The 24,694-nt window shown below is 44.1% G+C and overlaps 1 protein-coding gene across 6 annotated transcripts in view; it reads left to right on the top strand.

Moving 5' to 3' along the window:
• The window catches only part of ASTN2 (astrotactin 2), an 827,990-nt gene that overhangs the window by 775,076 nt on the left and 28,220 nt on the right, over nucleotides 1-24,694 (top strand). The window lies entirely within an intron of this gene.

The following is a 24,694-nucleotide window of genomic DNA, read 5'->3' as shown; positions in this document are numbered from 1 at the left end:
AAGGTTGGTGCTGAAAGGCCCGGGGAGGCCAGAAACTCAAAACCACTTCCCCTACTGATGAAGAATCTGCAGCCCAGAGAGGGAAAGTGGCAAGTTAACAAGAAGGGCCGGGAGAGGAGTCCCTGCCTGGTGTTCTTTTCTCAATTCCATGCTATCTCCTCTGAAAAATATTAGATTAGCATATCTGAAGTACATTTACACAGTGTATATGTATATACATATAATTTTTTATTATTAGATCTAGCCAGACCTTAGAAATAGTGCCATTATCACTCCTTCATAAAGTATATTAGAGTTCTTGCATCCAAACTTCTGGAAATGCAAAAGGAAGTCATTCTAAGACTCATCTGTTAAACCCAGAGGGAAAAAAGCCTCATTTTTCTTTTGTTTCCCATTTCAATGAGTATTACCATACCTGGATGCAGCCATCATAAGCTGTAACATAGAGTTCTAGAGACCAGCTCTCTTCATGTACCCTAATTATGAAACTATAGGCCACCTCCCTTACCTACCTAGAAAGCTACAGTTGTTAACAAGGTGAGCATTATTCACCAATTATTCAACTCATTCGTTTTTTTCTTTTAATCACTCACTCAATGATTCATTCACTTATCCACCCACCTACCGATCATCCATCCATTTATCCATCCAACCATCTATCCATCCCATTCACCCATGTATCTATTCATCCACTCTTATACTGCATCATTTATTCACTTATCTATCCATCAATTCTTTCATTCATTCACATTTTTATATCCTCATTTATAATTCATTTACTTATTTGGCAGATATTTTCTGAGGATTTCCTACGTCTTGGAACTGTGCTAGGGAATGCAAATATGAATGTGACTAAGACAAACTTTCTATCCTCAGATAACTTATAACCTAATAGTAGTGTAAAAGGCCACAGACTGTGGATTCAAATTAGCTTTTGACGTTTTAATTATGTGACCCTAGATAAGTTGCTTTACCTCTACAAGCCTCAGTAAAACAGAAAAGATAAAACCTAGGTTGCAGAGTTGCATAAGAATTAAACAAGATACCCTAGCACAGTATCTGAGTATCTGCTGAATAAATATTAGTCCCTCTGTAATCTGAATCTCCTTCAGCTCTAAAACACATCCCATCCCCACTTCCTCTGGAAGACCATGACTTTTCTGAAGACCATGTTGCTCTTTTGAACACCTGACATATTCAGGCTCATTGGTAACAGCCGATCTGTTCATGCACCAAACTCAGGAATATCACTGTCAGCTGGAAATTAGGCCTTTTGACACTGGCTCTGCCACTGACTGTCTCATAGAAGTTTGGGCCCAAGTTTTATTTTATGCTGAGTAGCAAAATCAGTTGGGGATGGTGAGAGCTCTAGGAATGGAATCCCCAGAGTATAGTAAGCTATCAGATCTCTTCCAGTGGGACTTGTGAGCAAACTTCACAGAGAAGGCAGCATTTGCCTCAGGCCTTGAGTCATGACTTGGGATCCAGATCTTGAGAGCATGACTCTACAGCCTCTGAATCAATAAGCACTGACACCAACCCTTTGGGCTTTAGGGTCATTGCATCTGTGAAATACAAGTATGTGACTAGACTAAGAGCTATAAGGTCCTCTCCAGCTCTAAAAACAATGGTTGTATGAAGAAAGTAGCATTTTTGAAAGATTTCTTGATGGTTGGCTTCTGATTCCTCTGTCCCCCGTTAAGGGCATAGACTGCAGACAGATCTGCCCTGCACTTTATCAGGTGTATGACGTTGAATGAGCTTCGTAGCCTTCTGAGCCTCCATTTCTTGCTCTGTGAAAATGCAGATAGTATGGTGTCCATTTCACTGGGACCCCAGGAAGATTTAATGAGATAAGGCACAAAAGCTCCCCACTTGGTGGAGAGCTCCCAACAGAAGCATAGGAAGTGTTAGCTGTTATCACTGGTGCTCTTGTTGCCTTGTTGTGGTAATAAATAATTAACATCAACTCCCCCTCCCTCCATTCTCCAACCGCTGGGAGAGAGAGCTTCTAGCAGAGAGGAACAGAACCCTGGAAGGTGGTGCCTATCCACTGAGACACAAGTAGTAACCACGTCTCTGAGTGACATTGTGGGGACTTGGCATTAGCCAGGCTGGAATCCTACAGGCCCATTATGTAGAGAGCAATGAAATGTTTTATAGAACCCCAGCAGCAGTTAACACCGAGAGCTGACAATCGACTGCCATAATTTAACAGTGATGAACTTGTCCCTTGCCTCTTCTTTTCCTCACTGCCTGACACCCCCTACCTGTTTCCCACCTCTTCAGGTGAGAACCTCCTTCCTTCTTCTGTCCTGGAAATGTGCTTGTCAGGAGCTTGTCATCCCTAACTCTGAGCACTTCTTTATTTTATTTTGGAAATTGATTTTATTAATGGCCCTGGGATCTGGGCCTCTCTGTCAGAGAGCCAGGGTAGTGTTGGACTGATCTCTTATCCCACTGGCGACTCTCCTCCCATGAAGTCTGACCGACTCAGTCTCAAGTTTTAAAATAGTTCCAGTGTCATTTCTTGGGGTTTCTCATTTTCTGCTTGCTTGTTCCTTACCAAAATTAGTTTTTTTCCTCTTCGGCCAAAAAGGCCATGTGTGGCAGTGGAAAGAGCATAGGCTTTGGGGATAAGCTGAGCTGGGTGCAAATCCTGATTCTGCCCCTTACTCATAACCTGCCCTGGGGCAAGTCATTTTTCACTGCTCTCTGCAACAGTTTCTTCCTCTGGAAAAAAGGTGCTGATAATCATTCCTGCCTTTTAGGGTTACAGGGAAGAGCATCAGGTGAAAAACTCCACAAACAGGGTTTACCAGAATGCCTGGCAGATAGAAGGCCTGCAGGAAATATTAGTTACTTTCTCCATCATCTTGCTTCATTCTCCTTGACTCAGTTACTGTTATCGGTGACCCTTTCTTCCAAGAAGAATCCTAGGGGAGCTATTCCTTGTGAGACAGGTTGGGGTCCCACTAGCTCTGGAAAGAATAACCATCCAGGATCCTTTGGGGAGAAATAGGATGAAAAGAGAGGATGGGTGCAGATCTCCAAGTTTTAATTAAGCACCATTGAGCCCCAAACCGCCCATGCATGATGCCTGAAGGCGTGATGGAAGGATACAGGTGGCACAGCCTTGGAGGACCTGTCTCTCAGATAGGAAGTCTGGGTTCACATCCCACTGACACCATTTATGCCTCTGGGACCTTGGACTAAATGTTCATATCCTCTCCTTGTTCTGCAATTTCAGCATCTTCAAGGTGAAGGTGCATTAAATCTACCCCAGCTTGAGAGTTCTGGGAATGCATGCTCTTGTGCTGGGATTTCTTTTCATTCTCTCTCTTTTCCTCCTCCTGGGCTCCTGCCCTTCCAATTTTCTACCTCTCTCACTTTTCCTTTGCCCTACCAGGCCTCTCTGCCTCTCTGTCCATCTCTCGTGCCTTTTATTCCCTCTTCGTGTATGCATTTTCTGCATAGCTCACTGTCTTTGTCTGTCTGCCATTCCCCCAATCATTTCTTCTTTGCCTTTCTATTTCTTATTCTGTTAATTTCTATTTCTGTGTGTGTATCTCAGTCTCTCTGTCCTTTTTCTTATGAGTTTTGGTTCCTCTTCTCTCTTTCTTTGTCTCCAAATCTGACCCCACTCTGTGCCCACTCCCTCTCTCTACCCCACCTAGGAAGACAAATTCCTTTTGCAGCCTCTGCATCCATGTAATTTTACACATCGCCACAGGGTTGAGACCAATCAGAGGAGTGAAAGTCAAGGCTAAGTTTCTGTCCTAAGCTCACCCTGGTGTAACAAAACAGAAACATCAGCACTCGGGCCCTGTTTAAATTGAATTTTCTTGTTTGTTTCACTTGTTTTGCTTTTGAATGAAAACAAACAAAGAGCAGCAGAGGGAGAGGGTCCCCAAAAGGTATGACCAGTGCGACCAGCTCCTGTACCCTTGGGTTTTTGGAGTCCGAGGGTGACCCTGAGCAGGGATCCCGGCTTGGGGTGGATGGGTCAGGCCAGGCTGGGCATCCGTGATCCCTGCTCTCGCCTGGCCAGAGGCCTAGACACCCTTCTTGTCACTGCTCCCCAATTTCCTATTAACCAAGGTAATTAACCTCTGTCTTGTCTTGGCTGCTTTGCCTTCCTCAAGCCATGGATGACTGCCAAAGGGTCCTGAGCAAACACAGCAGCAGCCAGCCCCAATTCCTGGGGTGGGGAGCTCATTCCCACACATCCAGAGGCTTGCCCCAGGCCCACCCTCACCTCCCTGGCCTCAGCTCTCTGAAAGGAGTGCCAAGGGAGCCTGGGGACTGCAGCCACGTGCCAACGTCCATGGTGGGACCAGCGGCCACGGGGAACACACCTTTTTAGCAGGGGTGGGAGGAGTTGGAGGAGAGGAGTGAAAGGAAAACCAAGGCCCTGGAGAAGGGAAGGCATTGTGAAGAAGGAGTCTGAGCTCAGGAGTCAGGCAGCACTTCCTGCACTTGCTCCCAGTGAGAATTGAGGCCATTCCTCCCTCTCCTCTGATGTTCTTTTCTGTAAAATGGAAGGGTTAAAGTCAATGACCTCTAGGACTTGCACACTGAGGTCAGGATGGAGATTCCACCCTAAAGTCCTGATTCTCAGTGCGTCCATTTCTTCCTGGATAATGGTAGTGACAGTGATAATAGTAGTTTATTGAGCATTCACTGTGTGCCAGGAGCCATGCTAAGAGATTACATGTGCTATCTCATTGAATCCTTTCCATAACTCTGTGGATCTCGTATTGTTATTGTTATAATTATTATTATTGTTAATTATCATCATCATCTCTCATTTCACATATGGGAAAACTTGGGTTTAAAGGAGTAAACACTTTACCCAAAGTCACGTGACAGAGCAGAGCTGAGATTCATACCCAAGTTGACTAACATCCACCCTCCCCTCCCTTCACCCTCCATTCCATCCTGGTCCTTGTACACTCATACGTGTGGCATTGTCAGAAGTCCCTGCTGAGGGTGTGAGTGGAAGAGGGCCTTCTAACCGTAAGCAACCCTGTTTGCAATGGAAAGAATGTTGGGGCTGGGGAGACCCAGGTCACAGCCTGCAGATCCCCAGGGAAGGTACTTCATACCTCATCTTTCTCATCTGTGAAATGCAGCTAATTAACTTCATCCATAAAATGGAGATAAATAATTACACCTCCCCATGTCGTTGCAAATATTAAACTGGACAGTGGATGAGAAAGTGCTTTGAAGTTTTTGTAAAGTCGTGTGCACATGAAGGGTGATCATGAACGCTTTCTTTGTCAAAGAACAGCAACGGGAAAGGCAAGAGGGGTTTTGAATCCACGTGCTCCTCTCCACTCCCACCACACATACATATTTTTAAATTAGACCTTTGAAATCCGACAAAGATGAGTTTTTACCTTGGCTCCATCACCTACCCACTGTGTGGCCTTGGGTCAATTTCTTAACCTCTCTGAGTTTCAGTTTTTTCATCTGTAGAATGGAATCATAGTAGAGCCTATTTCATAGGATTGTGAGGATTCAATGAACTCAAACATGTAAAGAGTACAAGATAGTGTCTAACTCATTGGCAGTAGCTAATAAATGGCAGCAGGAGGAGGAGTAACCGGTGTTACTACTATCTGTGATTACACACTTTACCTAAGCAATCATGCCTGGGGTCACCACAATCGATACCATTGTGTTCTCAGCATTCCAGAGGGAGAGCAAGTTAAGCATTCATCTCTGACACTGGTCCCTTTACACATCACTCCCCAGGTACACTTGCTGGAATGTACCAGTCTCTTCCTTCCTCAGGGTCTTTGCTTCCCTTTTCCCTTTTCCCAGGGTGGCCTTCTCCTGGTTCTTCCCATGATTGGCTCTTTGTGCTCCTTCAGGTCCATGATTCAATGTCGTCTCCTTAGAGAGGCCTTCCTTGACCACATTATCTACAGTAGATCCTACCTCCCACATGCACAGACACACAAAGCCGTGGTACTCGCTAAAGCTGTGATGATGTAGTATCTCTTTCCTTGTTTGTTGTCTGTTTTTTCTCACTAGACTATCAGCTGCATAGAGCAGGGTTTCTGTCTGCCTTCTTCATCCTCTATCCCTGGTGCCTAGAACAGAGCCTGATGCTGGTAAAGAATCCAATAAACAGTTGTTGAATGATTTGAACAAATTTCCAAGTCAGTGCAGAGATCTGGAGATGGTGACTTCTCCCCTTCACTCTCTCACAGCCTCTAACACACTTTGTCACCAAATACTCAAAGGACATTCACTGTGTGCCAGGCTGTGGTCTAGTACCATATCTCTATATCTCTATATCTTTCTCTAGGTTTCTATGTTTGTCTGTCTATCTCTCTCCCTCTCTCTCTCTCTCCATCCATCTATCATATATCTTATCTAATTTAATCCTCAAAACAATTCTGTAAGGCAATTACTATTATTCTTATACAACAGATTAATCTACTAAGGCATAGAGAGGTTAGATAACTTGACCGGAGCTTCAAAGCTAGTAAGTGGAGATGCTAAGATTTGAACTCAACCAGTTTATTTCCAGAGCCCAAACTTGAAATGATCACACTAGATTATGTGAAGAATCAGACATGTAGAAATGGCAGGGGTCAAGGAGTGGAAGCCATTTAAAGGAATCTTTTGTGCAAAGATCCATCCCAGATAAATTGGAAACAATAATGAAAACAAATTTTCCGTCCTGACACCAAAAGCTACATGGCTACCACTGAACTCCAAACTTTGTCCTGCCTCTGCAGTCCTGGCAGTGCCATACAAACAGTGGAACCCTGAGTCTGTACAAGGACCCCTGCTCCTGCTAAGGATGTACCCCCAATGCCATTTTTGAGATGCTTGGGATCCCAGTACTCATTTTCTGAGTTTTTCCCAGCATCTCCAGACTGCCATGTGTTTCTGCAAACAAGTCCAGGCTCCTGGCCCAAAGATGCTATTCAAAAAGCCCAGGGGGCTTGGAACCTTGGATGGAGCATTGCTGGGCTCCCTATCATCCCCAGGACAGCCCCCCTGCCTGGGCACAGCCTGGGCAGCACATCGCAGAAGCAGCCAGGGCCACCGCCATGGATACTATAATTATATATTAACTGAAATCCCAAAGTTTCCCTTTATTTACATTCCTCCCCTACCCTCTTCATTTCCTCTCTTCGTGCCAAGAATCAGCACAGAATTTACTGGAAACAGCATGAAAGTCATCAGGAGCCCTCCAGGGCTGGCTTTCAAAAGCACTTGCCCAGATGATGGGAGGCGAGAGACCTGAGGGTCATCCTGCCTCTGGCTCTAAGCAGCTACGAGGCCGTGGGCAAGGAGTTTCTACTTTGGAGGCCTCTGTTTCTCCATTTGCAAAAGAAGGGTTGAATGGGGCCATCCCTAAGGACCGTTTCATGAACCCAAATTCGGAGGCTGTGCAGCTGTGCATCTCAAGAGAGAATGGAGGCAAGGAAATAGACTTAAAGCCCCTGGCCACTGGAGAGGGCAGGTTTTGAGTCCAAGTGGAAGAGCTTCATTCAGCTTAAGACTCGCTCCTTCTCCCCTCTCTCAGTTTCAGAGACCCAGTCTATTCAGTGGGCCTCCTGAGCCAAGTCCCCAGCATGGCTGGGCCAGCTTCTGAGGGGACTTTCAGCTCCTAGGACAAAGGAGATACGCACAGAGGAGGCCTTCCATGCTGACCAGGGGCCTGGGCTACAGCCTCTGGACCACTGTGAGCTGAGTCTGAGCCCAAGGTTGATCCAGGACACATCAGGAAGAGAAGCCAGGATGGGCCTGACAATTCCTTTCCTGCTCTTTGCTGGCTTTCTCTTCCCACTGAGGAGCTTTCTCAGTCCTTTTTCTTCTCTTCGATCCTCCCTCCCTCCTCTTTCCTTCCTTCCTTCCTCTCTCCCTGCATTCCTTCCCATTTTTACATTTTTCCTTTCCTTCCCCCTTCTGTCCATTTCTTTGTTGTTTCTCACTCTCTTCTTCTTTCTTCCCTTTCACTTTCTTGTTCTCTCTCTGTCCTGGTCATGGATGCTGCCGCTCTCTCTTGGTGTCACCCTGACTTCCTGTCTGTCTGTCTCTGTCTTTTTGTGTCCATGTGTACTTCCCTTACACTTGCTCTCTCTGCATCTGTATATATGTCTTCTCTCTTTTTTCTTTTCTTATCTCATCTCAGCCTCTGTCTTGCTTGGTCCCGGGATCTCTCTTCTTCCATCCTCCTATGCATTTTCCCTCCTCTCTCCTCACCCTCTTCCCACACCGGCCTCAGTACAAGGGTCTTGGCCTCTTGTATAACTCTGGGGTGAAAAGCCAGTTGAGTGGCCAAGGGTCCCAGAACTCAGCAGGGCCCAGGGGCCTCCAGTGTCCCCAGACCTGGATAGAATGTGAACTTCTGCTGGCTCTGGTGCCCTGTCCTGTTGGTCAGGGACTGAGGTGAGGGGGGCAGCCTAGCGACTTAAGACTTGATTCCATCTAGCGTCGGGTCATGCTGACCTCTCCAAAGTGCACAGTTGGGGCCCCAGAGAGGGGAAGAGCTGTCCTTAAGCCAGAAGCAAATACTGCCGTATGTCCCAAGCCAAGAGAGACTCGTAGAGGAAAAATAACGCTGTTTTTCAGCCGACAGACAGTGAGGCTCCTAAAACCTGCTGGGGACTCTCAGACAGGCTGTTTCTTTCCTCAGACTGCATCAGGATTTCATCCAGGAATGGGACACCAGCCAGAGTTCTGGAGGGACAGGGCACAGACTGCTCATATGAACTTTCAGAGGGTGGAGGGATGGGAGCCGAGGCCGTGCTGGAAAACTAGGCCTTGAATGCCGGGCAGAGGAGCTGGACTTTATCCTGCAGGCAATGGGAAGCCAGCAAAGGCTTTTGAACAGGGGCAGCCTATATTTAAACCTGTGTTTTGTGATGACAAGTCTGACCACGGTGTGGAGAACAGGCTGGGTTGAGTTGATAATCAGGGAGGCCATTTGGTGCAGCGAAAGGGCAAAGGGAAGTCCTCAAACATTTGGGGATCCCTTGAGTGGTGCCCTGAGTAAGGCATACATTCGGCCAAAGCAGAGCAGCATGGGCTCAACTTATTTCTGGAAACATCTGGAAACGACTTTTCCTATTCTTAATAACTGTCTGCAGTGCAGAGTGTTCAGGAAAAGGAGGTATTTGTTGGACACCTACAGGGTTCTTCACATCAAGTGAGGCCCTTGCGATGTGGAACTAACCAAGCCTAACCAAGACTAACAAGGTCTCCACCCTCACAGAGCTCACAGTCATGGCGGGGAGACAGAAGAGACCAGAGAGTTATGTGATGCTTCCCTTCATGCTTGGATGGGAAAGCCCAGGGGCTGTGGGAACACCGAGGAAGGGCCGCTAACTCTTCCTGCTCTACTGCAGATCTACTTGGCAGACCTACTGCGAAGTCTTCCCGAGGAAGAAAGAGGAAGTGTTGCACTGGGTTGAATAGTGTCCTCCCAAAATTCATGTCTACACGTAACCTCGGAATGTGACCTCATTTGGAAATAGAGTCTTGCAAATGTCATGAGTTTAGGATCAAGATGAGATCATACTGGATTAGGTTGGCACCTAAATTTAATGTAATGACTGGTGTCTCTGTAAGAAGAGGGGAGGACTCAGAAAGACACACAGAGAGAAGAAGGTCATGTGAAGATGGAGGCAGAGATTAGAATTACGCTACCACAAGCCAAAGAATGCCTGAAGAAGCTGGAAGAGACAGGAAGGATTCTTCCCAAGAGCCTTGAGAGGAAGCATGGCCCCGCTGACACCTTGATTACAGACTTCTGGCCTCCAGAACTGTGAGAGAATACTTTTCTATTGTTTTAAGCCACCACATTTGTGGTAATGCAGCCCTAGGAAACTAATACAGGGGTGAAGAGGGTTTCAAGCAGAGAGCAGATTGTGGGAAGCCTGGGAGATGAGATACAGGATGATGTGGCAGAGTGTCGCTGGAGTGGGGAGGGCAAGGGGGAAGTAGGAGATCTGGGGCTTCAAGGCAGGAGAGGGCGTTGTCAGCCATGTTGGAGTCCCAAGAGGAGCATGGGAAAGGTTCAAGGTGGGAATGGTATAAACAAGCTTCATGGCTTCAGGGAAGAGTTGACTTGCAAGGGGGAGACCAAGCATCTGGACGATGCCCAAAGGAGAGGAAGCAGGTCACTGAAGACCCTAGAAGTGATGTCCCTGAGGAACATTTGAGGAACCTGTACTGTTTATTCAAGTTAAGAGAAGACATAGGAGGACCGCCCACTGTCTTCAACCCTCTGTAGAGCTATGCAGGTGTCAGAGGGCACAAATGTATTCATTCTGACCCCAGAGAGCAGAATGGGGTAAAAGGCTGCAACGGAGATATATTTCAGGTCACCATCAAGAAACATTCCAACACTGGCCCTCGGTGGGGTGGTGACCTCAGGGAGCAGTGAGAGCCCCATGCTCAGGACAGCAGGGGCTGAGGGAGATGGGGCAAACTCTCAGCCAGGTTTTGTAAGGAGGAACTTGCAAGTGATGTCAGTGGGTCAGCATGGCCAGATGCTTGATAATAGGGAGCAGTGGGGACTGTGGTAAACTGGAAATAGAGCGGAGAATACTTAGCTCTAGCTAATCATTACTGTGTGAGAATGTAGACCCAGTATAGAAAAATAGTCCAAGCCATAAACCTAGGTGTTCAAATGAAATCTCTAAATTAGTACTTGCTGGCAAACAATTTAAAATCAGTCACATAAAGCGATTTTGTAGGCTGTAAATAGCCTGCTGCTCATTAATTTGGAATCTTTAATCTAGGTCAGCTCTCTCCGTGTACAGATGAGGACGCTGAGGCCCTGAGAGACCCATAGGCTTCACAGTCAAGGCAGCTCCAGGATTAACACATAGTGGCCATGACACTTAATCCAGGGTTCTTACCAGCAGGCCTTGACCCCTACTTTCTACCTTAGGTGCCTGGTTGGGGGAAAGCACAAAGACAGCTCAGCATGGGGAGAGGTTCCCAGGGTAGGGTCACAAGCCACACTAGGCTCTGAGCCCAGGTTTGCTGCCCATCCACCAGGGGCCTTGGACAAACAGCTTCCTCTTTATGGGATGGGCCCAGTGGCATAGTGGTTAAGTTCACACACTCTGCTTCAGCAGCCCAGGAATCGCCAGTTTGGATCCTGGGTATGGACCTACACACCACTCATCAAGCCATGCTGAGGAGGCATCCCACATAGAAGAACTAAAAGGGGCTACAACTAGGATATACAACTATGTACTGGGGCTTTGAGAAGGGAAAAAAAAAAAGGAAGATTGGCAGCAGATGTTAGTTCAGAGCCAATCTTTCTTACCAAAAAGAGTCCTGCCAATTAATTTAAAAAAATATGTAGGAAAACAAAAAAAGAGAATAAAAGAGCTCCCTCTTTCTGAACTTCAGTTTCTTCTTCATTACAAGGAGATGATTAGATAGAGAACTTTCTTTTTTCTCTCACCTTCTAGGACTCTAGGAACTCCTAAAGATAGCAATGGACCCAGCCTAGAAGCCGAGCCTCCTAAGTTTTCCCTGCTCTCATTGTCTTGGCTGTGGGTCTGTCACTGCACACTGAGAGGCGACCCACCCTGCTGCTGTCACCACCATCTGTGATTGAGGCTGTTGCTACGAGCAGTGTTGAGGTCATCACTGGAAAGGTGTTAGCAGACTGCAGGAGATCACCATGAATGATGTGTAGAAACTCAGAGGCAAGACAGAATCCAGATTTCTGGCAATTTTCTTTTTGCTCTGTTCTCCTTTTCCCCCAAGGACAGATTCTCCCATGTACCAATAACCCCATTCTGCTTTCACAACATAATAGAGCTTGAGGCCTCAGACATCATTGACCCGAAACTTCTCTCTTTATAGGAGAAACTGAAGCTCCCAGAGGGCACAGGCCCTGCCCTCAGTCACTCAGAAAACCAGGGTCAGAGCTGGGCTGGACCAGGGCTCTTGACTTTACTACAGCCCACCAGCTGCTCTCTTGTTCTAGACCCAAGCATACATGTGCCCCTGACTGTCCCAGGTGTCTGAGAGGCTAAGAGCCTGGGGTTTTGAGTCAAACTGTCCTAGGGTCCATTCAAATCTCAAACACTCTCTGGCTGCAGAAGATACGTATTTTCCCTGGGTCTCAATTTCCACATCTGTAAGGTAAGGGTATTTCTACTTCCTACATTAGTGTTTTTTTGTGAAACAAATATAAAGTGGTTAACACATGCAAAGCTCCTAGGCATAGCATGTCCAGCACACAGTGGGTGCTCAATATCAAGTATATGCCAAGTACATGCAGGATGTTTCTCGAGTAGGTCTTCATCAGGGATGATCATGAAGGGGACTCATGATTGGCTAATTGGCCTGCCCACTGTAAAGTTGCTCTAATTTCTCTGTTCTCTCCATGCATCTCCTAGAAGCCCTTTGGACGTGAGATGTAGCAAATTTGAGATAATTTTCCCCAAATATCTGACATAACAAGAGAGGCCTTCCCTCCTCTTCCTCTTCTACTACTCCTTGAACCCATCCCTAAAAAAGTTCTCATGATCATAGCGAACTAAGATTGTCAGTAATCCAAGAGTAGGTAGGAAAGGTTTTAGAAACCATGGTTTAAGAATCTGTGAATCATATGGCCTAGCATTCAGTAGGTACTCAGTTCAGCAAACACCAAAGGTTAGGAATAGGTACTGCAGGTTGAATGGATGGAGTCAGTACTTCTGTAATGTAAACATCTGTAGCTCTTAGCCAAGGACCAAGGACGTAGTAATGACATGGCTCCTGCCTGCTGATCACTATTGTCATCGACCATTTATCAAGCTCTTCCTGCCTGCCACGCATCATGTTAAGATCTTTATGTCCACTAACTCTTTGAACCTTCACAATATTGTCCCATCTAAGGTAGATACTGTAGTATCCCCATTTTATACATAAAGAAACTAAGACAGAAAGGCTAAATGACTTGTTCAAGGTCACCTAATTAGTCAATGGCAGAACCATAAGCCTAACACAAGATATCTGGCTCCAGAATCCAACTTGAATATTCTTATGCATTCCTCTCGTAGGCAGTGGTACAGCTGAAATTTGAAATCTTGTGACAGATTGAAAGACCTTTGCCCAGTATTGGGGACAAACTTGTAAGCAGCCATTATCCTGGGGTGGAGGGTGATTTGCCCCATAATAAAGGAATGGGAGTTCTGAGGAGACTGTGATCTCCAACATCCAGTAAACCTTGGGGGTGGTGCATTTGAGCTGGATCTGGAAGAACTGATAGTATTGACCACTTAGAATTAGAGAAGTTATTGCATCACAAACAGAGGGAAGAGCTGAAATAAAGACAAGGAGGTAGGATATTGAAGGGACACAGAAGAGAACAGCAGGAGGTTCAGGATAGTTGAGATACATGGTATATGAGGCAGGACTTGTAAGGCCTTGTAGTGCAGACTAAGGAACCATTGATTCATTTTGAGCAGCAGTGAGAAAGCTACATTTGGGTTTAAGAATGATCTCTGTGGAGTATGGGTTGGAGTAAGGAGACTTAGGGGCTATTATCCTAGTCCTGGTAGGAGAGAATGAATCTAGAATTGGAACAATGGCAGAGGGGGATGGAAGGAGGAAGTGGATGAAGAGAGTCATAGGATGAAGGCTTATTGTGCTCACAGTTTTCTTTGGGAATCTATCAAAGGACAACCAATGAGCTAGCCTCATTGAGAAGACACAGCACAAGATTGGAAATTTTAAAAATCTGGGTTCAAATCCTGACTCTACTTTTTCATAGCTGAGTAACCTTTGAAAAAATGCAGAATTTTTGAGACCAAGCCTTTTCTTCCATCCAAAAAGCAGAAGTCATCAATTCTTCAAAACGTGCATATGAAATTTTAAAAAATTATTCTATATACCAATTTCTGACACCTAGTAGGCCCTTTATTCATATTAATTTCCTCTCATCCTTTCCATTTGCTTTAGTCTTATTGCAGTAAACATTCATATTCATTCTCTCTCTCCCTCCACCCCCTTACTGCCCAACTTCCCTCTCTCTGTCCCTCTTTCCCCAGGATGCCAGAAATGAAATAACATTCTTCGCGTGTTTGTTCTAAAGCTCCTGGCAGCCTTCCCACAGACCCCTGGCTGGGTCAGGACTCATTTGCATTAGCATGTGTGAGGCCAGCCTGAAGGGGAGGGAGAGGCCCTGTTTTCAGGGAGTTTCATCAGGCGCCCCTGCCAGAAAAAAGGAGAAGTTACTATTTTTTTCTGGAAAACATTCGCAGATTCAAACAAGCAGGGAAAGCTGAGGAGCTATCTTCCTTGTGGAGAGGTTGGTGGGTGGGTGAGCTGCCTGCCTGGCTCCCATGACTGCATCCAGCTCCTCTCTTCCTTATCACAGCCCTGCCCCCAGAAATCTCCCCTTTAACATGGGTAGTAACTTAAGACCATAAATAGATCTTTCTTAATTATATCCATGATGTGTAACAGGGAAGGGAGAGAGAGCACAGGGGCAAGGAAGACACCCAGAAGCTACAGGGTAAATAAACAGCAATTTTACTGGCTTCTAGATAGATATTAAATCAGCAAAAGCATCTTAAAAAAAAAAAAAAAGAGGTAATCCCTGGAGTTTTTTATTTGTTTGTTTTTGCTTTAATCCTGTGAATTTTTTAATAATACGCTGTCTTGGAGTTATAATTTCTTCCAGGAATCTCAATAACCTTGTCCAAATTCAGATAACCAATGGCCGGCCAAGGGGAGTCCCCTGGAGGCGTCTCAGGAGTGCCATTGGCACCATGAAATGGGCCGACCCTGGAGGCAAGAATTATACCATTTCCTGAGAGGCAAACCGAGTTCCTGGTACTTGTTGAACAACCTCCCATAATTTCCCATTATTCTTTTTCAGTTCTTGGCCTGGATATGTCTTCTTCAGGCAAGACCTTTGCCTTCTCCTTCATAATAGTACCCATGTAAATACTTTGGGGAGAAATAAAAGAATCAATGATATGAATGGCTAATATTTAAAGAGTGCTTTCAATATGCCAGGCACTGTTCTAAATGTTTTATGTAAATTAACTCATCCAATCCTCTCAATAACCCAACGAGGACAGTATTTATTATCCTCATTTTATAGATGAGAAAACCAAAGCCCAGAGAAGTTAAGAAATTTGCCTAAAGTCGTACACTGGTCAGTAGGAGAGCCAGGATTTAAATTCAGACAGGCCGGCTCCAGAGCCCAAGTTCCTAATCATTAACTAGTCCAGCCTCTCCAGAAGTCACATTAGGATTTCATGAGCCTACTACACACCAGATCTTGTGCCCTCACCCATAACAGGGCCTTGGCACATGCTGTGTCTCTTATTCATCCTTCGAGTTCTCAGCCTAAATGTTGCTTCCTCAGAATGTTATCCCCAGAACTCATAATCTAAACTGTGTTCATCTCTTTCTTTTATTGCAATTGTTAAACTTTGCCATTTACCTATTTATGTGTGTGTTGATGTCTTTCCCTTATTAGATTTGACAGCCTGTGAGGGTAAAGATGGTATCTGTTTTGTTTGTCTTTGTGTACCCAACTACACATATGCAGGAGGCACTCAATAAATATTTATTGAATAAATAAATGAATACATGTAATATCACATTTAATTATAACTATAATCCTGTGAAGCCGATACATTTTTCCCCTTACTTTAGAGATAAAGAAAGAAAGGCTCACAGTGTTTCAATAAATTGGGCAGTCACTGAGGGGGTAAATGCAGAACTAGTATTTGAAGGCAATTCATTTCTGACCTCACAGCCCATGCTCTGAACCTCTGTACTACATTCCCTCTTATGAAGCCCTAGAAGGGACACACAGAGGAATGGGGCAGAGCTCCCCATTCTACTGGGAGGAGCCAGATGTGTACACCACACCACAAGCCAATTAAAATTGGTGAACTGATTCTACAGCATCATACAGATCATGAGCTATGGAAAAAAGATAGGGAGAACAAGGAAGTTATTGACAGCCAGGAATGACCTCCTCTAGTCTTTCTTTACTTGTCTAATGTACACTTACTCTCTAAGGGGACATTCAAATGAATCATCCTCCCTATTAGCATTGGTGTTTGTTCATTCCATTTATTTTAGAGTATCTACTTCTCTGTAGGGTTCTGCTCTACGTTCTGGGGGCCAGAGATGAACAACACATCTTCCCTGCCACCACAGAGCTCGTGATAAAATGTGGCCCATGACATGAGAGCTCAGAGGAGAAGATGCCTCTCAGTCCATTGAAAGCTGGCCAGAAAGGTTGATATTTTAGTTGAATTTTAAAGGATGAACAGGACCAGTAAGATAAAGAGAGGCAGAGAAGGGAAAATGGTTTTCCGGGGAGAAGGAGTCATACATGCAAAGTTATTGAAGAACAAGGCAGCATAGCATTTTACAAATCTTACTTAAGTCATCACGGGGCAATGGGGCAAATCTGAGTGCTGAGGCTGAAACTGTCCTCTGGAAGATAAAAATAAGTAAGCCTATGTGGGTTGGCAAAAGCCCTCATTATTCCCTTTCTAATTTTTGAGAGTACTTGGTTCTCATCTGTTTCTGAAACAGCACGAAATTCTTCAGGGGTGCTACTACCATGTGAGGGGCTGATGGGATTGAAAGGTAAATGAGATATGGTTTCTTTCTCCTAGAGAGCTCACATGCCAGTGGGGATGACAGCAAGTAGAGGATAGGTGAAGATAATGTCATTCATGGCTTCATGTCCTAGGTACTAAGACACTCAGAGGAAGATGCAATTAGCCCCCTCTAGACAGATATGGGTCACCCCCAGAGCCTGGAAATTTGGTTCCAGAGCAGATGGAGAGAGACCTGACCGAGGTTGCATGACCAGGCAGTGGTAGAGGTTTTGTTTGCTGGTCACTAGGCTGAGCTGCAGAGCTGAGCAGAGGGCAGTCCTCCTTCTGGGACAAGAGTCCACTACAGTCTTATTAATGAGGACAGCTATCTCCCCCAACCACTGTTTGAACAATTAGAAGAACACCAGATACTATTTAAGTGTGTGACTAAACAACATTATCTTGTTTAATCTTCACAATAACTTTCTAAGGGATAGTTCAGAAGGATATATGAGAATCTGGAGTCTTAGATGCAACTGACAAAAACTCAAATCTAAGTTGCTTGTGGAAAAATGGAATTTATCCACTTATATAACTGGGAACTCCACCAAGTGTGCTGACTTCAGCCCCAGCAGGATCCAGGAGTTCAGATGGTATGCTATGGACTCTGTCCCTCTCTCTCAAATTTGTTTTGTGTTGGCTGCATTCTGATGTGGGTCTTCCTTATTGGGGGATGAAGATGGACCCTGGCAGCTACAGGCTTTGATGGCCTTCCTGCCTATGATCTCCGAACAAGAGAGACATGTGCTTTTCCTACCATCCCTATGAATCTCCAGGAAAGGATTCTGGTTGCCTTTCTTGAGTGATGTCACCACTTCTATGGAGGCAGGCAGGGACATGAAATGGACAGCCACCCAAATCACATTAAGAGGTAGAGAAATTGTCCTCAAGTGAATACAGGCTCTGTGCTTCTGGAAAAATGAGTAAAAATGGCTGGGTACAGGAAACAAACAAAACTGAAAACAAAAACTGTTGTCTTCAGAATTTAATCATCCCCATTGTACAGATGAGGAAATAGAGGCTCAAGGGGTGAATCACAGAGCAAGGTCCATATCTAGGTCTTTCTGATGCCAACACCCTGGATCCTTACCCATTGCACAGCACTGCCTCACCTCATACTCAATGTTCTGTCTGAGGAAGGTGGGAAGATGGAAAACCCAACTCAGGTGCAGCAACCAAGCTCACAAACAGGACATAGGCGAGGAGGGTTCTGGAGAGAACAGGCTGGTGTGGATGAGAAGTAGGGTGCTGTACACAACTGCCTGGAAGCCCCAGCCTCATTTCTAGGCTTCAGGAAACATTTACCAAACCCATGCCATCAGGCTCATTGTGGGAGAGCAGAGTGATGTGAAGGTGGGTGGACTGGCCGGGAAGCTGGAGAGCAGAGGCATCTTGGTGCCGTCTTAGTCCTTGGATGAATCCAAACCTCACAGAGATTTTTCCACAAGAGGAAACAGTTTTGTCTTCCAAGTCAAGGTGAATGCAGCACAAGGAGCCCTTGGCCAGCAGTTGATTAAGTGCCAGCTCTGTCACTCTGCCACTGTGTATCTGTCCTTGATTAAAAAGCCCCCTCCCCACCCTCCCTGCAAACGTCAAACTCCCTGAATGTAAAATGTGGGCAATAAACCCTGCTTTGTCTTTCTTTCAAGGTTATTTGTGTACACGCCTTGCAAAGTGTAAATTGATAGGTGTCAGGGATGCGTCTGTTTGCTTGCTTTAATCATGAAAACGAAAATAAAATGCAGAAAGTATGGAGACAGTACAATAAGCCGCCATGTGCCCACCATGCAAGATGAATACAGGTCAGGACTCTGTCACGTTTGCTTCAGAGCTCTTTCTTTTCTCCTAAAAGAAATTAAAATGAAAGATACACTTGAAGATTACTCTGTCTCCTGGCCACCAGTCTTATTCTGCTCCCCCTTCCCTCCTAAGACAAACCACTCCTCTGAATTTGTCTCAGTCTAGTTTAAAGAGCAAAGTGAGCTTATGTTTGTTTGTTTATTTCTTTGCTTGCTTTTTAATTTCCACCATCGTCCCTAGTTTCATATGTTAGCAAATTGAAACTGCAGCTGCTTCCAGCTGACACTTGCAGCTTTTGTTATTATTGTTAATATTAATTTAATTTCTGTAACAACCATATATTGAAAACCAAGGCACGGAAAGTCCCACTGGGTCTTATCTCTCTTGGGAACCATTTTTTTTTTCCTTTTTATGTCAATACCTGTAAGAAAATAAATAAATATTTTAATAATGTATTCTTCTAATCTCATGCTTACGTAAAACCTTACGTCTCTGAGAGCTTGTCCAGCCGTGGCGAGGTCTTATCAGGGCCGGATGCCCCAACCGTGCCCAGCCAGCCCGTTGCCCTTATTCTCGGAGCTCAAGGTCTCTAAGGCCAATGTGTCCAGTAGACCAGAGAGGCTTATCTTCATGGGTCAAAGGGAGCCGGATGGTGGCTGGGGCTCTGAGACATTAGATGAAGGCTGTGTGGTGTTGCCTGAGTTCACAGCAGTGATCAGACCTGCTGGATGGAGCAAAGAGGGGCAGCACAGTGGGGAATATACAGCCCTGAGGGTGGAGGCAGACAGACCTGGGTTCAAATCCTGTACTCTGCCTCATCTCGGGCAGGTGTCCTTCCAGAGTAAACACACTGCTCTGAGCCTTTTCCTGCAGTCTGCACACGGGGATGGGAGAGGCGCTCCCTTGCAAGTTCCTTGGCGAAATGGGATCAGGCATGTGGCACCTGTAGTGCCTGACACTTACTTACCAGACGTTATGGCTGATGGGAAAAACTGGCAAGTTGGGCCACAGGGGCAAGTGGAGAACAAGGCAGTGTGACCCAGGGAGCAAGTATCAAAGAGTGAGAGGAGGAAAAAAGAATCAAAACAGAGCAAAGATTGCCCAGTAGAAAGGCGCTCTAGGGAACCCACTGACAGCTCCTGCTAAGTGATGTGGAACCAGGGTGACACCTTTGGGGAAGGGTACCCCGTTCTCAGCTCTGTGTTTAGTCTTCACTGTGAATCTGCTCACTGTGCTAAGTGTCTGTAGAGCATCCTGCTTGGAGGCAGGGCGCCTGGGTTCAAATCCTGGATTTGCTTTGAAATCTCTATGTGACCTAAAAGAAGATGATTGCCCTCTCTGAGCCTCAGTTAAAGGAGGGGATTGAATGAGCTTCTTGACAAGACTGTATCCTGGTGCAAACAATTTCTCAGCTTGTGAGAATGCTTTGAGTTCTCTTTAGGAACTCAGGGCTGACATCGACAAGGCTTCCCTCAGGGCTTTCTGGGCAGCTGCTTGCATCTGCTCTGTGGTTCCCACCTCTGTTGAGAGTCCTACTGAGATATCCAAGTCCAAGTCCATTGTGCTTTCATCATCTGCAACCTTTTTTATTGGCAGCCTGGATTGGATAGTTGATATTTTCAGCCATACTGTTTGCAGCACCTAACTTCACCCTCCATTGCTTTGGCCTCCCTAAATCAATGCGGGTTACAACTCCCAGCTCTCACCTAAGGCAGGACTTTGCCACCTCCCTTATGCCTTCTCTGAGTTGTTTAACCAGTGCCTCACTTTCTATCCTGTCTTGTTGACCACCGGTTTATGTGCACATGTCCTATCGGTTCAAGTAGGATTGTAAGTGTCTTTTGGATCAGGACTGAAGTGTTGTTAATTCATGCTGGGAATACTATATAATACAAAGAATGCTGATTTGGGGTCAGCTAGGCTCTGGGATTGGACTCTGCTCTGGAACTGACTATCCACGTGATTCAGGAATCTCATTTCATCCCTCTGAGACTCTGTTTCTGCATCTGTAAATATAAATATAGATGATATGATCTACTACTTAAGATTGTTGTAAAAAATAAATTAGATAATATATAGTCAATGATTGGCAAAGATGATGTGTGTATATGAGATATGTATATCTTGTCTAGCCAAGTAAATCAGGAGCCCCTTGAGGGGCAGGGAGTGTGTTCTTATATTTCTTTTTAATCTCTTCTCATGTAGTGTCCACTGATGAATAAGGATGCTGGGCTGCACCTGCTTTTATAACGGCTGCAGCCAAGGCCCTTGGGAGTACATAGGTTTCTAGAATATTGTGAAGGGAGCAAACAGCTGTTGCAAAAGTCACAGAGGGACTAGCCTCCCTAAGTCTTTGCTCTTGTGAAAATTGTAATCCTTTCTTCTCCTCCTCTCTCTCCACCTCCTCCTTTCCCCAGCTTTCCAATGCTGAGTGTGGGAAAAAGTATCCACCCTTGCCCTGAGCAATGCACATGCAATTTCTCACATTCTACCCCCAGTGCGCACACACACGTGTACACACACACAGACATTTATTTAGATTCATACATATATTCATTTATTCAATATTCATTTATTGAAGTCCTAGCATCTGATCGAGCACAGTTTTTGGAACTAGGGATAGATCAGCGAATAAAACAGACTAAATCCTTGTTTTTGTGAATTTTATGTTCAAGTGAGAGTGACAAGCAAAATCAACAAATATAACAAACAAGGAAATTATATAACATAGAAGATATTGAAACTATGAAGAAAATAATAGAGCTAGGTAAATAGTATCCTAATACACTTCTAAGTGTAGCAGTTGGGAGGTACCTGAAATTTAAAAGGGAACTTCATGGAAAAGGAGGTGTTGGCACAAAGATTTGAAGGACGTGAGGGAAAGAACAAGGGAGAAAGCACCCCAGGCAGAGAAAGGAGCTAGCGCAGGTTGTTGGGAGTATGCCAAAGGTTCATGGTGAAGCCCCACTGGATTGAAAACAGTTGTTCATTTTTGTTTATCAAAGAAACAGGAAATTCAGATGAGAATGGTTAAAAATATTCATTCTAACCATGAATTGAACTGTTACCATTTGTCAAGAATTTAGCTAGGGGCATCTTATCTACTCTGAGGAATCCTCCTGACAACCTTGTGAGGCAGATGGAACTGTATTGATTTTATTGAGAAGGAAACTGAGGCTGGAGGAGATCAAGAACTTACTCAGTGTCACATAGCCCATAAGCAAGAGATGATATTTGAATAGAGAACTTTCCCCACTTCTAAGTCCACGCCCCTAAGCTCTACATCGTCCTAAGGTTTTGAACAGTTCTGCTGCAGTCCTCAGACTCCTACCTTCACAAGTAGACCAAAGCCATAACGACTCACTTCAGGGTTCATTGAAGGCCCTCTGTTTTCCCTTTAAGTAATGCTTTCTACTTGCATGAGCAAATATGGGACGGGGTTGGGGCAGGATGTGCTTGCTCTAACTCAGAGATCAGAAAGCTACAGATATAAGACATCCAGGCCCCAAATTCCTGTCATGGCCACCTATGAAAAGACAGGATCCTTCCAGATTGACACCATTTTTTGTTTGTTTGTTTGTTTTATAGAGTTATGAGGTTTTTTTTGAAATCTAATTCACATACCATGAAATTCACCCGTTTAAGTTATACAATTCAGTGGATTTGGGGATATTCACAAAGTTGTGCAACCGTCACAACTAATTCCAGAACGTTTTAATCATCTGAAAAAGGAGCTCCATACCCATTAACAGTCATTTTCATTGCCTTCTCCTCCCAGCCCTGAAAACCACTGATCTACTTTCTGTCCCTAGGAATTTGCCTATTGTAGACATTTCATATAAATAGACTCATGTGATATATGGCCTTTTCAATCTAGATTCTTTCACTTCGCATAGTGTTTCCAAGGTTCAGTGATATTGGAGCGTGAATAGGGACTCCATTCCTTTTCATGGTTGAATAATATTCTATTCTACGGATATGCAACATTTTGTTTATCCATTCATCAGTTGATGGACATGTGGATTCTTTTCCACTCTTTGGCTATTAATAATAATGCAGCTATGAAAATTTGTGTACAAGTTTTTTCTGTGGACATATGTTTTCAAATCTCTTGGGTTTATACGTAGGAATAGAATTGCTGGGTCATATGTTAACTCTAGGTTTAACTTTGAGGGCAACTGTCAAAATGTTTTCCAATATGGCTGCACCATTTTACATTCCCACCAGCAATATATGAGGGTTCCTGTTTCTCCATCCTTGCCAACACTTGTTATTTTTTGTCTTTTTTTATGGTAACCATCTTTTTGGGTAAGAGGTGATATCTTATTATGGTTTTGATACATATTTCCCTAATGACTAATGATAATTGAGCATATTTTCATGTGCGTATTGGCCCTTTATATATCTTCTCTGGAGAAATGTCTATTCAAATCATTTGTCAATTTTTAAATTGTGCTATTTGTCTTTTTATTGTTGAGATGTAATACTTGTAATACTTCTTTGTATATTCTGAATATTAGACCTATATCAGATATATGGTTTACAAATATTTTCTCCTATTCTGTGGGTTGTTTTTCACTTTCTTGATAGTGTCCATTAAAGCACAAAAGTTTTTAATCTTGAGGTTCAGTTTATCTATATATTTTTTGGCTGTCTGTGCTTTTGGTGTCATATCTAAGAAACCATCACCTAATCTAAAGTCATGAAGATTTACTCCTATGTTTTTTACTAAGAGTTATACCGTTTTTGTTTTTACAGTTAGATCTTTGATGTATTTTGGATTCATTTTTTTTTTTTGAGGAAGATTAGCCCTGACCTAATTGCTACCAATCCTCTTTTTGCTGAGGAAGACTGGCCCTGAGCTAACATCCGTGCCCATCTTCCTCTACGTTATATGTGGGATGCCTACCACAGCATGGCTTTTTGCCAAGCGGTGCCATGTCCACAACCAGGATCCAAACCAGCGAACCCTGGGCCGCCGAGAAGCAGAACATGAGAACTTAACCACTGTGCCACCGGACCGGCCCCTTGCCTTCATTTTTTAAATATGGCATGAGATGGGGTCCAATTTCATTCTCTTGCCTGTGGCTATCCAATTGTCCCAGCATCATTTGCTGAAGAGACTATTGTTAACGAGACTATTCTTTCCCCATTGAATTGTCTTGACACTCTTATTGAAAATTAATTGACCATAAATGTATGAATTTATTTCTGAACTCTCGATTTTACTCCATTAATCTATATCTATCCTTATAGTAGTATCAGACAGCCTTGATTACTGTAATTTTGTGGTAAATTTTCAAATTGGGATGTGTGAGTCTTCCGATTTTGTTTTCTTTTCCAAGATTATTTTAGTTATTGTGGGTACCTTGTGTTTCTATATGAATTTTATGAGTAATTTGTCAATTCTCCAAAAAGATCAGCTGGGATTTTGATAGGGATTGTGTTGAATCTACAGATATATTTGGGAATATTTCCATCTTAACAACGTTCAGTCTTCCAATCCATGAACAAAAGTTGTCTTTCTATTTATGTAGGTCTTCTGTAACTTCTTCAAATGATATTTTGTAGTTTTCAGGGTGTAAGTCTTATACTCCTTTTCTTAAATTTATTCTTAAGTGTTTTATTCTTTTTGATGCTACTGTAAATGGAATTATTTTTTTAAACATATGCCTTTATTTTATTTTTTATTTATTTATGTATTTATTTTGGTGAGGAAGATTGGCCCTGAACAAACATCTGTTTCCAATCTTCCTTTTTTTGCTTAAGGAAGATTGTCACTGGGCTAACATCCGTGCCAGTCTTCCTCTATTTTGTATGTGGAACACCGCCACAACATGGCTTGATGAGCAGCGTGTAAGTCCATGCCAAGGATCTGAACTTGTGAATCCTGGGCCACTGAAGTGGAGCACATGAACTTAACCACTATGCCACTGGACCAGCCCCTGGCATTGTTTTTTAATTTCATTTCCTGATCATTCATCGCTAATGTATAGAAATACAATGATTTTTGTATATTAATCTTTTAACCTGTACCGTTACTGAACTTTTTTTCTTTTTGATATATATTTTTTGTGGATTCCTTTGTTTTTCTATATACAAGATCATGTCATCTGCAAATAGAGATAGTTTTACATCTTTCTTTACTATCTGGATGACTTTTATTTCTTTTTCTTGCCTAACTGCCCTGCCTAGAACCTTCAGTATAATGTTGAATAAAAATAGTGAAAATGGGCATCCTTGTCTTGTTCCTGATCTTAGAGGGGAAGGCTTTT

Source organism: Equus przewalskii, chromosome 26, assembly GCF_037783145.1.
Source record: "Equus przewalskii isolate Varuska chromosome 26, EquPr2, whole genome shotgun sequence".
Taxonomy (NCBI): Eukaryota; Metazoa; Chordata; class Mammalia; order Perissodactyla; family Equidae; genus Equus; species Equus przewalskii.
Note: the sequence above shows the minus strand (reverse complement) of the source record. Positions and strands in the feature narration are given on the sequence as shown.